We start from the raw sequence: 13,068 nt of genomic DNA, 5'->3' as shown, positions 1-13,068 counted from the left end.
TAATGTTACAGTAAAACAATCATAACTCCTACAATTTTATACCAATTATTTATGGTAAAAACTATAGAAAATCATTGGATTCCATAAACCATGGAAATCCATAAAAACAAAAAAAAAAAAAATAAAACGCATATCTGGTCTAAAACCATCGATGAAATTGAAATTTTTCTGGAAAAAAAATCGTTTTTCATCATTTTGTTGATAATGAATTTCAAAATATCAACAGTACTTCAATTCTTAAGCAAAAATGAAGTTCAAATGAATGATAGAAAATTTATCCAACTTCAATGTGAGAAAAAGAAATTTAAAATATTTATTATGTAGCGGAAGATAAACGGAATTCAGTGCAAGTACTTTAACTTTTAACTCAATTGTATATTTTAAATTTTATTGAAAACTGGTCTACTTGGATATGTTTAAATTTAATATGAGGTAAACAAAATTCAAAAAATGTCATAAACGAGTGGTATCATCAAAAAATTTATGTTTGTTTTCTAAAGTGCGTATTAGACTGCCCCAAATTTGTATGGAAAATTCAAAACCTATAAAATGTTATGCGCTACAGGCTAAAATTGATCCTAGGCCTAGTGCAAGATCGCATGTCAAATTTGATCCAGATCGGATCACGGAAAGGGGTCGCTCAACAAGCCTGAAGTTTGTATGGGATTTTGAGAAATTTCGGGAGAAACATGAAATACTACACAGCAAAAAACTTTATGATTATTAAAGTTTCGTTCGATAGTGTTCGAAGTGCTTTAGAACAAAATTACGAAATATTGGAAATTCACAATTTTCCAAAGTGTAGTAAATGAAACTCTGTAGGAATCTGTTCATAATTCAGTGGGGCAATTTCAGATGTGTGAAATATTCAATCAAACTGCAAATTACATTTCGGTATCGATTTTTGAATACGGCGAATGCGCCAAGACCTTTGTTTTGAGAAAAACGCATTCCAAGTTTCAGAAAATAAAATCAACTTCCTATTTAGCTGCGTACAATAATTTTCCTAAATAAGTCACTAAAATGCCTTCGAATTGATTTAATTTCATCACCCGATCGATCAATATAGCTTTTCCGTACTAATTACTTCAAAAGATTAATAAATATAACTGTGGGCCCTTTTACCACAGACTGGTGCTCTCATTTTATTTATTCGCCAAATTGGAGCGCTCTTTTGAATTGCAGAATGACTGTTCGCCTTTTGGATCACTCATTAAAGAAGCAATATTCAAGCAAATTTCGGCTTGAAAGCGGGTCCAAATGATCACATTAAAACATTAGCACATTCAACGATCTTATAAATACTGATTTGTGCATCTCTTCGTCCTGGAAAACAAATTTCAAAAACTTCAGTGCCCTTTTTCTATCTCGAAATAACTGTTGGCCCTTTTGTTCGAGACGAAATTTTGAGGGGAAATGGGCGAATGAACTGTGGGATTACACACTCATAAAAAAAGCTATTCGCCTTATTTAAAAAATTATATTTAACTTCTCTAAAATAAGGAAAATTAAAAGGAGATCATATTTTCGGATGTTAATATAAAATGTTTAACGCATTTATGTGATTATCTGGATTTGTTTACAGTTGGCGCATTCGCCGTATTCAAAATTTGATACCGATTTGTTCAGGTTTATGTATATTTATTCAATTGCAACCACTTGGCTCTTCATAACTTTGGCAAATGTTTTACAACAGCAATTTTTCTCCGGGAGTTTAGAAACAGGATTTTCAATCGAATACACTATATTTGTTATTAGCGTTATAAAACGCACCTATTATCCTTGGTATACGTTTCGAGGTTTACAGTTGTTGACCTTTTCCAGGCGATTCATCTTTCATTACAAAGTCTTGCTATGTACGCCGACGTCGAAACTATTAGCTTTTGGCTTTCCGCAGACTCGTAACAAAATAATTGTCTCTTCCGACGCTGGATCTCGATATTGGCCTCGGATCGGCATGTTAGGCATGAAGAGATTCTATATTGCTTTAGGACCTGAAAATGAAAAAAGTTGAATCCCCTGGTAGCGGGGATGGAAAAATAATCATCATAGAACCTACCCTCAGATCCATTTTAAAAATTTCTTTCTACATTCCTTGTACTTTATTTCTTCCGAATAAATTTCCTAGAATCAAACAAATATGAAAATCTGTTAGTATGACTGGATTTGCTTAAAAATAAGAAATAAATTGATGTATCTTACAGTAGATCGGTTGCCTCTGAGCGTCAGAAACCCTTCCGGAGTTTTTGATATGAAAACTATTTTATTGACAGTTATGAGCTGCTTCGATGTGATTACATATACGATGCAGTATTACACAAACAGACATGTTCAAAATTGTGTACATCGTTTGGATGTAAAAAACGGACAGTTGTGTAATATCACAATAAAAAGTCAAAATATTACATATTTTGGCTAACATCTTCTCAAATTACATCGGCCATCGTTACATTATTTTTTGCTGTGTAGTTTTTCATCAAAAACTTTGGTTTCCTTCGGCCGATTTAATTTGAAAACGGGTTTTCTTAATGCCTAAATTATGACAAATATTTTATTAGAACACTGCAAATCGAATCGAGTTAATATAAAAAAATTATTCGGCTTCAAAAATGAGCTAACTTTTTTAAGGTTCATATATTAATGAGTGGGGACGTTCGAACATTTCGACTCAGCATTAACCGCTTCTTCTCTGAACAATTTGCTAAACTGTGAGATTATTTCAGAGATACAGTCATATTGGTCGAATTGGGTTTCAATTATTGGACTCCTTAATCGTAACAACAACTAACAATGATTTAGTCGCGAAAGACTTTAGGATATTAAAACGACTGTTTTCGAAAAAAAAAACTTACAATGAAATGTTCAGGGTAAGAAAAATGTTTTCAACTTTTGATTATCCTCCAACAATCAATGAATGCATTTTAATCAGGATTGCTGATTGCTTCTTGAGCATTACAAAACGTGTGGTGTAATTTTTTTTTTCTGAAGAAAGGCAAGTTTTACAAAAATGCAAAGTATTACACAAGTTCTACACCCACTTGCCGGCATCACTGGCCACAGTTCCCACACAAAATTCACCAGTAGGTATTAGGGGGGTCTCTATACCGAAGAAATGCGGCACAATAAATTGAGGTCAATTCGTCACGGATTGAGTGTGCGTGCCTTACTCTGTGCTGCTCGATCGATCGAAAAGGCTATTGCTCTCGAAAAAGTAAGTCACTGTGTATGTTGGTCATCACACGAATTGAACCGGTCCGGTCCGGTGCCGCCGAAAATATCGCCAAAACAAAACCGCAGTAACAAGTAGGAGATGGGGTGTAAGCTTAACAATAATCTTTGAATAGAAACAACGCGGAGAGAACGAAAACTGGTTGCTGAAATTGGCAGGAAAACAAGCAAAACCAGGCAGACATCAACGAAAGTGAATTTCATCCTCGTCGTCACTTCATAAGTCAGACGACGATGTGTTTTTGCACTCACTTGCTTTTGCAGCTTTGAAAGCGGCGTCGCGACGCCGTTCAACGTACTAGTTCACCGGTTTCCTTCGCTGGCGTCTCGAAGTAAACATGGAGAAGACGATCTTTGTTATGATTTGCAACCAGCTAGGTTTATGCGGCTCGTGAAACGAAACAACGTGGGGTTTTTCCCCCTGCTTGTAACGCCGCATTCACTGGGGTGGATATGATGTTGTTTAGAGATGATTAAGCCAAGGTTGCAGGAAACAATTCCGCGTATCCGATTTAGAAATCACGAAAATCGAGCTGAAAAAACAAAAGACTTCAATGCTTTGAAAGGGAATTATGGCGACGAACCCTTTCTCAACACTTATTATTAGAGAGTCTCCATGAATATATTTAGATAAAATGTTATCTTTTCCCCTGACTTGAAAACAGATCAACCCTAACAACGGAATCACGATTCATTATGTAACATCAACTCTTCAGTTTCATTCATAAAAGCTGACATCGGTTACGATGAACAGAGTTCAGAATCAAACGAAGCACGTGAGAAGTTTAGCGTAAATACAAATCGATGTTGGGTATGAGTCAACTTAAATTCGGTCGTGCTTTCTTGGAACCAAAATAGAAAAAACTGCCAAGCTTAAGCAATTGGAGGTCAATTGCTATTGCTAGCTGACGGGTAACATACGGTCGATGGAAGATCCGTTTGCGTTTTCCATAGGTTTTGATTTCGATTCTTCTTTCAATGCGGCTGTTGACGTCGTCTTGTTGAACGGGTGCTGAACTTTGCAGGCCGTCCGCCCGTTCGTTGTTGAGGGTTCTGAATTTCAGAAGGCCGCATTTGTGCATTGAGTGGAACGAAAAAAAAGTAAAGTTCTGCAATCGTGATGAATAGCCGGCCGCATGTTGGGCTGTGGGGTTTTCCCGAGGTTAAGAAATTTAGTATGTTGTGAGCAGAATCCGGTTGTGGTTCTGTCGGCGGAGAATGCCGGATCTGGGTGGAGATTAAGTACGATTTTTGTGAACGAGATCTTGGATATTTTTATAGCATTCCCACATTTCCTAGAACTCTGAAATGTCATGGGAAATATAAGTGAGATTAAGTTTGAGATATTCAGGCTTAAGAAGTCAAATGTTTGTATATGAGTATATCAAACATTACACAAAACTAATACGTGCTAAACAAGTTTATAACAACCAATCATAAATAAAATAACGCACACACCGGAAATATTACGTTTCCTTCAAGTTTTAGACGTAGCTCATATCAATCATCCTGCCTTACTATAAACATTATGTTTATTATACGCAAACTCGAATCTCGTGATCTCGTAGTATGTCTACGATCAATTTCAACAACAGTTGTAGAGAACCCATCTGGGAAAACCCCAAACGAAACTACTTCGTTCTAGGTCAATGAACAGTATGCAGCACGTGAATTGTTGGTTGCCACAAATGATTCCGGCTTCAGTCATAAGCTGTTTAAAGCAAGTCAAATCGATAGATCACCATAGCGCGAATTCTATTCAGCCGAGGGCGGCTAGCTATCCGACTCAGTGAGTTGGGGTTTTCCATACTCTCCATGTTCTTATGGTGCAAGGAGCATTAGGAACGAAAGCCACTGATTTATTTGAGGTTTTGCAAGTGTGCCGTGGGTCGTTCGAGTAGTCACAATTTTTAATGATGTCGGAGTCCTTATAATGATAAAAATCGTAAGAATTTATTAATATTTGTCCCATCTGGAGACAGTTTTTATTTTATTATTATCATATCACATATTGTAGAGTTTAGCTTAGCTTAGAATAAGATCAAGTTAGTTTATAGCGTTCGTTTATTAGAAGAGTCAACCTAGTTATCCACGATTTTTGCCCTAACTGCTGTCATTGCGTTTATTTATTTAAAAGTCCACCAGTTTTGCCCGAGGTTTGAACCTCAAGCAAGCGGTAGAAGCTTACCCCGTAGAAGTTGTCAGTGTTGGGGGTAAGCATGAGGGTAAGTCTAGCATTTATATATTTACATCGTCCCGGGTGACGATTTTTTTTGTTTATTAAAAAAATGCTTCCCCCGCGCCAGTGGAGAAAACGAAAACGCTATTAGTACCTATAGTTTAATCAGGAGGCTACGGTTTTCATCTTTAAATCATGTCAGATTTGATTGAGATGTCCATCAATAAAGAAGCTTATATTAACAAGAAGACGTCTTTCATTAATTCCCACGCCAGGAACAGGATAGATACCAGGAAGAAAAATTGTCAGTGTAAGTATACACTTTATTATCTTTTAATTATTTGCGACATTTTAGTAACAATGCTGTTGGCGGTCGGGAATTGGAATATTTTTTTGTACAAACGTTTGCGATGTTTACTTCTAGACTGGGATTCGCAAACAGCATGAATTTTGACGATTTGTAGATCAAGAAGGCTGAAAATATTAAACAAATATGTACCTAGACCTAAGAAACTGCCTTAGTCGTTTAAGTTATTTTAAAAATTGATTCAGGACACTTTCTTCATTCAGGTCCGTTATAAAGACAAGAAGTGACTGAATTTTGTCATACAACTAGATAGCTTAAAGAAAATCTTTTCTTTAAATAACACAAGGGAAGAGCCGTTTTTAATTCCTATGGTTTGATTTCTGTTCTTGGAAGCTTTGGCGTCCTGATCTCGAATTAAATATAGTCAAATTTGGTTTATCCCCTGTAGTTTCAAAGATATGACGTTTTGAAGTTTGAAAATTATCCTATTTTGAGTAAAATCAATCATTCATCACTAATAAACAGACAAATCTAAATGAAAAATAAAATTGATTTTGAATTATTTTATTGTTCTCCATTCAATGAAGGATTTAGATTTTGCTTTGATACACTAGTTTCATAGGTACCTACATTTAAAAAAATAATCCTCTAATATTTAATAATTTTAACTATTTCTGACCTCACTGACTTTGAGTATTTGATAAATAAAGACTTTATTTCACTTTTAAACTTTGTTGAAAACTGCAAAATGTTTTAACTTATGCTTTTGTATTTGAGTTTCAAATTTCATCTGACAGTATATTGCCTACATGAATGGAAAACGAGAAAAAGAATCTTACTAAACTTTACATAGTGAAACCTGCTAACTAATTACTATTCCTAGCTTTAGTTTTAAAAATATTTAAAATACAACTTGGTTTAAAACTTTATCAAAATTTCGTTAGAATGAAAAAAAAAAATCAATATTTTTTTTCCATAGTTCGAAATTACTCGCGAGTTGATCATTGAATTTTTCTTCTTCTTCTTCTTCTTCTTCTTCTTCTTCTTCTTCTACTTCTTCTACTTCTTCTAACACCAACATGGCCAAAACTTGTATGCATCCTGGAAAATGAAAAACTTACGTTCCTCATTTTTCTTTTCAACATAGAATATGCATTGCAGATACTACTACGACCAGGCCAACCATGTGATGAAAACGCAAAAGATACAGGAACAAGGGAGAGATGAAGTGTGGAGTTCTCTGCCAAATGCTTCTTATGATTATGTAGGGCTAGGTTAAAAGTGATAATGTTTAAAATGTACAGTTGAAATCATAAATAAAAACAAAAAAAAAAATGGATTGATCTCACCAGAAACTTCTTAGGTTGACGCTTAGCCAGGCAGGTCTGGGACGCTGATCTCTTCCATCAGTATTTTCGAACCGGTGATTCCTGTTCTACTACTCCGGTAAAATCCCATTCGCCTCTTTTCACTCCGTACCCCAAATTTGTTTCCGAGTTCATCGCTAAAATCAACGTTCCTGGAAATGTATTTTTCCTTGAGCATTTTTTTTTATGATTCTTCGGTCGTTATGTGTAGACGCTCGATGCTCTCAGTACACGGTTCTTCGTCATTCAGCTCTGGCACCGGCTCCAGCTGTTGCAGCTGCCTGTATTTTTGACAATAAATAATGCTTGTACACCTCAAAACATCAACGAATCAAGAATCAATACGATGCAAACTCAAAGCATCAATCTTCTAACCATTTTTCAACACAAAAAAAAAATTATAAGTAGGGGAGAGTGGGGTATCGTGGGCCATGGGGAAACGTGGGCCACTTTTAATATCTCAGATGTGTGTTGAGATAAAAATCTCAAACCAACTGTCATCGTCGTCGCTTTGCATGAGCATATATTCCTATATGTTGTTGACTGAAATACGCATCACATGCTTCTTTTATTTATCAAGCTAAAAAAAGTAAGAAAAAATTACTTACGTAATTAAAAAAACACCCGCTGATTTCATCGATGGGGAACCTAAAGTGCATAACAAAAATATGCTCATTCGCTTATGATCTTAGTTTTATCATGATCTTTTACGTGGAAAAGGAATTTTTGATGAAACATCAATAAGTCACACAAACGCAACCAATTTGCAAATCATAGCTTGTGGGGAATCGTGGGCCACATATCTTAAACCACCTATATTTTTATGTTTTTATACACATTCAGAACTTAAAATACGGTTTTCCTATCTGTAAAGTTTTCTTATGCCAAATGAAGAGTTATGAAAAATATTTCGTCCATTCTATATAAGAAATTTTGCCAAAACGTTCGCGAACCAGGTTTTGGAATCTATGCGATCATACACAGCTCTCTATTTTATTTCATCATCTGAAATTGCTTTAAAATAACGAAATGAATTATGAAATCACAGTTTTGGGTCAACTCATAAATTTTGCATGATATTTGGTCAATTTGGATTTGGTGGCACACGATCCCCCACCATTTTTCAAAATCCAAAAAATATTGCTTTTTTCAAACAGTCAGAATTTGGGGAAAATAACTTATTGCAAATTTTTAAAAAATACCTTATGGCACCTTGAAAATATAGAAAACCATACCATTTTTTATTTTCATTTTATCTTTTATAATGAAGAAGTTATGGAAAAACGAAAAAAAGTGGCCCATGATTCCCCACTCTCCCAAACATATATTTTTTCCAGGTGTTAAAATTAGCAGCAAAAAAAAATCACAACTGTCGTTTACAGACACAGCCTCCTTTTAACATTAATATGTAATTGTCTGAGAGTTGATCATTGAATTAAAAATTTTATTTTCAAAGTCTCTGGTTCCACAGTTTTACAAAAAAAAATTCTAATGAATTTAAACCCATTTTTAAATGTCTTGAAATAAGAGCTGCCAGAAAAAAAAACAAAATGCATATTTGGTATCGGTATCTCCAAATTTGTAAAAATTAGCCTTTAATTTTTTTTACTTTAGGAAAAAAATAAAGGGAATCTTTCGATTGCTTTGATCCATTTTTCGTATTTGTTTTTCTTCAAAGTAAGAAGATAAGGGTCACCGTCATGACTTGTTGAATGGCAAGTCTGAAATGAGAATGTGAGTTTATTTTTAAGACTGGGACATCTAAAATATATTTTGTAAAGTAAAATGCAAGTAAAAAACATGTATGTCAATTTTGACTGGATATGAATTGTTCCATTGTTAGGACTAGGTGGGGTAATTATGAACAAAATTTCTTCATTTGGCATAGTTACAGCCACCATACGTTCATTTCTTATAATAAATTCTGAAAAGCTGTCAACAATGAATGTTTCCGTGCTCTTCATCATTATGTAGAGCAACTTTTATTTTTTAGTCGCAACCCATGTCCTTGAGACGTTTGTTCATAATTACCCCGTCTGTTCATATTTACCCCACTGTCTAGGGGGTAATTATGAACACGGATTACGAACTTGGTATAAAATTTTGGAAAAGTAACAGTAGTTTTACGTTAGGGTCAAGTGGGGTAATTATGAACACGGGGTAATTCCGAACAAGTGCCATACGCGCTGCTGTGGGGGATGAATGAACACAAAAAGTTCCAAAAGTGTAGTTTAACATCCTATTGATAGCTGTAAGGTGTTTCCGATCTGTCTTCAAATCATAATGATATCATTTTAGATGTTTTAAAAAACCATTACCTCGGGAAAAGGAAATCGTTTTCGACAATGTTCAATGTTTCGAATATCTTATCATAGGAAATACAGCTAGAATGTTGTTATCACCTGTTTTACATCCAGTTTATGATGCTCTGTCTGGATTTTGAAGAAATTTTTTAAAAAATTATTCGCACTGATTCATAGAGTAGTGTTCATATTTACCCCATAGTTTTCGTCCTATGGGGTTATTATGAACACATCTTCTTATGCATTTCCTGACATTTCTAATGCTGATTAATGGTCGAATGATTTATTCATCAACTTAGGGGGCCATTCACTAATTACTCAAGCATTTCAAGACCCCTTTCCCCCTCCCTCCCCTTGTCAGAAATTTCTTAAAAAACTACCCCCCCCCCCCTTCTATAACATCTTAACACATTAACGACCGTGGAGAAATCTTAGGCGGGAAACATCAACATTCGGCATTTATATCCCAGAATCCTCTGAACCAAATTCAATAACTTTCATAATTAAATTAGGTCTGCAATGTGTTAAGTTTTGAATTTTTGAGAAATTGATTTTTTTTTTCCAAAATTGAGATTTGGATTTAGAAAAAAAAAGCTATGCCAGTTCTTTTCAGTCTTTGCAAAAAATTTTTGAACCCCATTTTTTTAACTGAAAATAAAATTTCAAAAGGGGAAAAAAGTTAATAAAACAGAGATTTTGAAAAAAAGCTCAATCCGTAACCAAATTTAAACAAGTCTTAATTTTGTTTCCATAAATAGTGATAAAAACTTGCTTTTAGTTGATAGAAAAAAGGCAGTCAAAAGTTTTACCTGTAATACCAAAACCGAAAACCTGTTTCTCAGGAATAGTTCTCTAATACCGAATACAGGTTTTACGTGCTGACAAAACCAGATTTTTTGGTAATTGATAAACAATAAGGTTATAAACCAGACTTGAAGAAATGTTTAATTTGACTAAATTAAAAATTAAATTCAACATTTGTTTACAAAAGGTTTGCTGATCGAGATTTTATTCATAACTGTGTGAAATTTAATATTATTATGAACCTTAAATCTCTGTGGTCAGCAGTAAAATTTATAAAAAACTTTGATAAATATAATTGGTGAATAAGTCCACAATGCAAAGATCTATTTTCCTGTATATTTGGACAACGTGCTGCTATTCAGAACATTAGAATTACAGTAAATAATAATTGTTTATGTGTTAAATCCGGATATCAAAGATCCAAAATCTTTTTTCTTGCAGTCTAATTTTTTACTTGGATACTTTTTTCAATATTAATTTAAGCCTACCCCTTTTCTGATACCTAATAGATACTTTTTCCAATGTTAATTTGTGCGAATTTTTTTTTTTAATTTGGTGCAAAATAAACATCTTTTGGTTGAAGATTTTCTTTTTCAGTTTGTTGAGGAAAACTTCGATATTACTTCAATATTTTTTTTTGAAATAATAGAGCTACTTATGTGAAATTTTATACAGGTGATAAAAAAAAATTATAAGTGTCAATATTTTTCAAAACTGTCGATCATATGACAAGAATTGTAAAAACTGACTGTTCACTGATCAAAGAAGATCTTAATGAGTGTTTTTATTAAACAACCCTTGAAAAATATTTTCCAATTTCCTGTATATGTATAGGTTGCAATTTCATGATACCTCGCACGTACGTGAAAAGCCAAGCCCACGACATTTTGGTGAAGACTTGATGTTTGCTGCGCAGGACATTTTAAACGGATATTAAAACTATCGAATAGCCTAACTCGTTTTAAATTTCACACGTATGGAGAGGTCCTATCAAATAAAAATGTTCTGTAAAGACAAAGAAACGGAAAAAAAGAAACCAACCAAAGCATAAAAGATTCAACAAAGAAATTAAACTCTCAAAACAAAAGATAGAAAAATATCAATTAAAAAGAACACTAAATAGCTATTTTTCTATTGTTTTACATATTAATTTTGATAAAATTTGTTTATTTTGCAAGTTTTGTACATGAATTGGATTGATTTTTTATAAAAAACCCATTTTCTTGTTACTGTTAATAATTTTCATTATTTGGTGTTGAATTGAGATTTTCTGTCATCATATAAATTATATTGGACAAGTCTCGGGGTAAATATGAACATAGTCCGGGGTAATTATGAACAGAGTTTGGGGTTATTATGAACATCATTTTTTAAGTAAAAAATCACTATACACTGCTTACTATGGATAAATGTAACGTATAACTACTGTTACTTTTCAAAAATCTTATGCCAAGTTCGTAATCCGTGTTCATAATTACCCCCTAGAGAGTGGGGTAAATATGAACAGACGGGGTAATTATGAACAGACGTCCCAAGGACAAAGGTTGCGACCAAAAAACAAAAGTTGTTCTACAGAATGATTAAGAGCACGGAAACATTCATGGATGGTAGCTTTTTAGAATTTGTGATAAGATATAAACATGTGGTGGCTGTAAGTGTGCCAAATGAAGAAATTTTTTTCATAATTACCCCACCTAGCCCTACATTTATCCATAGTAAGCAGTGTGTGATGATTTTTTACTTAAAAAATTATGTTCATAATTACCCCAAACTCTGTTCATATTTACCCCGAGACTTGTCCAATATGATTTATATGGTGTCAGAAAATCTCAATTCAACACCAAATAATGAAAATAATTAGGAGTAACAAGAAAATGGGTTGTTTCAAAAAAACTCAATTCAATTTATGTATAAAACTTGTAAAAAAAACAAATGTAATCAAAAATAAGATGGAAAGCAACAGAAAAAATAGCTATTTTGTGTTCTTCTTTATTTATTTTTTCTAACTTTTGTTTCGGGAGTTTAATTTCTTTGTTGCATCTTTTCCATTTTGGTTGGTTTGTTTTTTCCGTTTCTTTATGTCGTTGCAAAACATTTTTATTTGATAGGACAACTCCATACCAGTGAAATTTTAGGCGAGTCAGGCTACTCGATATTTTTTACATCCGTTTAAAATGTTTAAAACCTGTACATATAACTACAGAAAATTTGAAAATCATTTAATATGGTTGTTTCAAAAAAACACTCATAAAAATGTTCTTGGATCAGTGAACAGTCATTTTATGCAAGGCTTGTCAATTCTATATGATCGACTGTTTTGGAAAATATTTACACTAATACATTTTATATCACCTCTACGAAATTTCACATTAATAGCTGTATTCTCTAAAAAAATTGAAATACAGCAGAAGTTTTCCTCACCAAACTGAAAGAGAAAATCTCCAACCAAAAAATATTCATTTTGTACCAAATTTGAAAAAAAAAATGTATTCCAACAAATTAACATTGAAAAAAGTATCTAAGTATACTGCAAACAAATAGATTTAGGATCTTTGTAATCCGGATGTACATAACTCATAAACAATTATTATTTGCTGTAATTCTAATGTTCTGAATAGCAGCACGTTGTCCAAACATACAATAAAATTAATCTCTTTTATCTTTACTTTGTGGACGTAATCATCTATTAAATTTATCCAAGATTTTCAAATATTTTACTGTTGACCACAAATTTAAAGTTCATCATAATGTTAAATTTGACGTGGTTATGAATAAAAGCTCGAGCAGCAAACCTTTTGTAAACGAATGGTGAATTTTATTTTCAGTAAAATCAAACATTTCTTCAAGTTAAGTTTATAACCTTGTTATTTATTAATACAA

Source organism: Uranotaenia lowii, chromosome 3 (assembly GCF_029784155.1).
Source record: "Uranotaenia lowii strain MFRU-FL chromosome 3, ASM2978415v1, whole genome shotgun sequence".
In the NCBI taxonomy this organism is placed as follows: Eukaryota; Metazoa; Arthropoda; class Insecta; order Diptera; family Culicidae; genus Uranotaenia; species Uranotaenia lowii.
The sequence above is the reverse complement of the archived record's forward strand: the minus strand, read 5'-3'. Positions refer to the sequence as shown.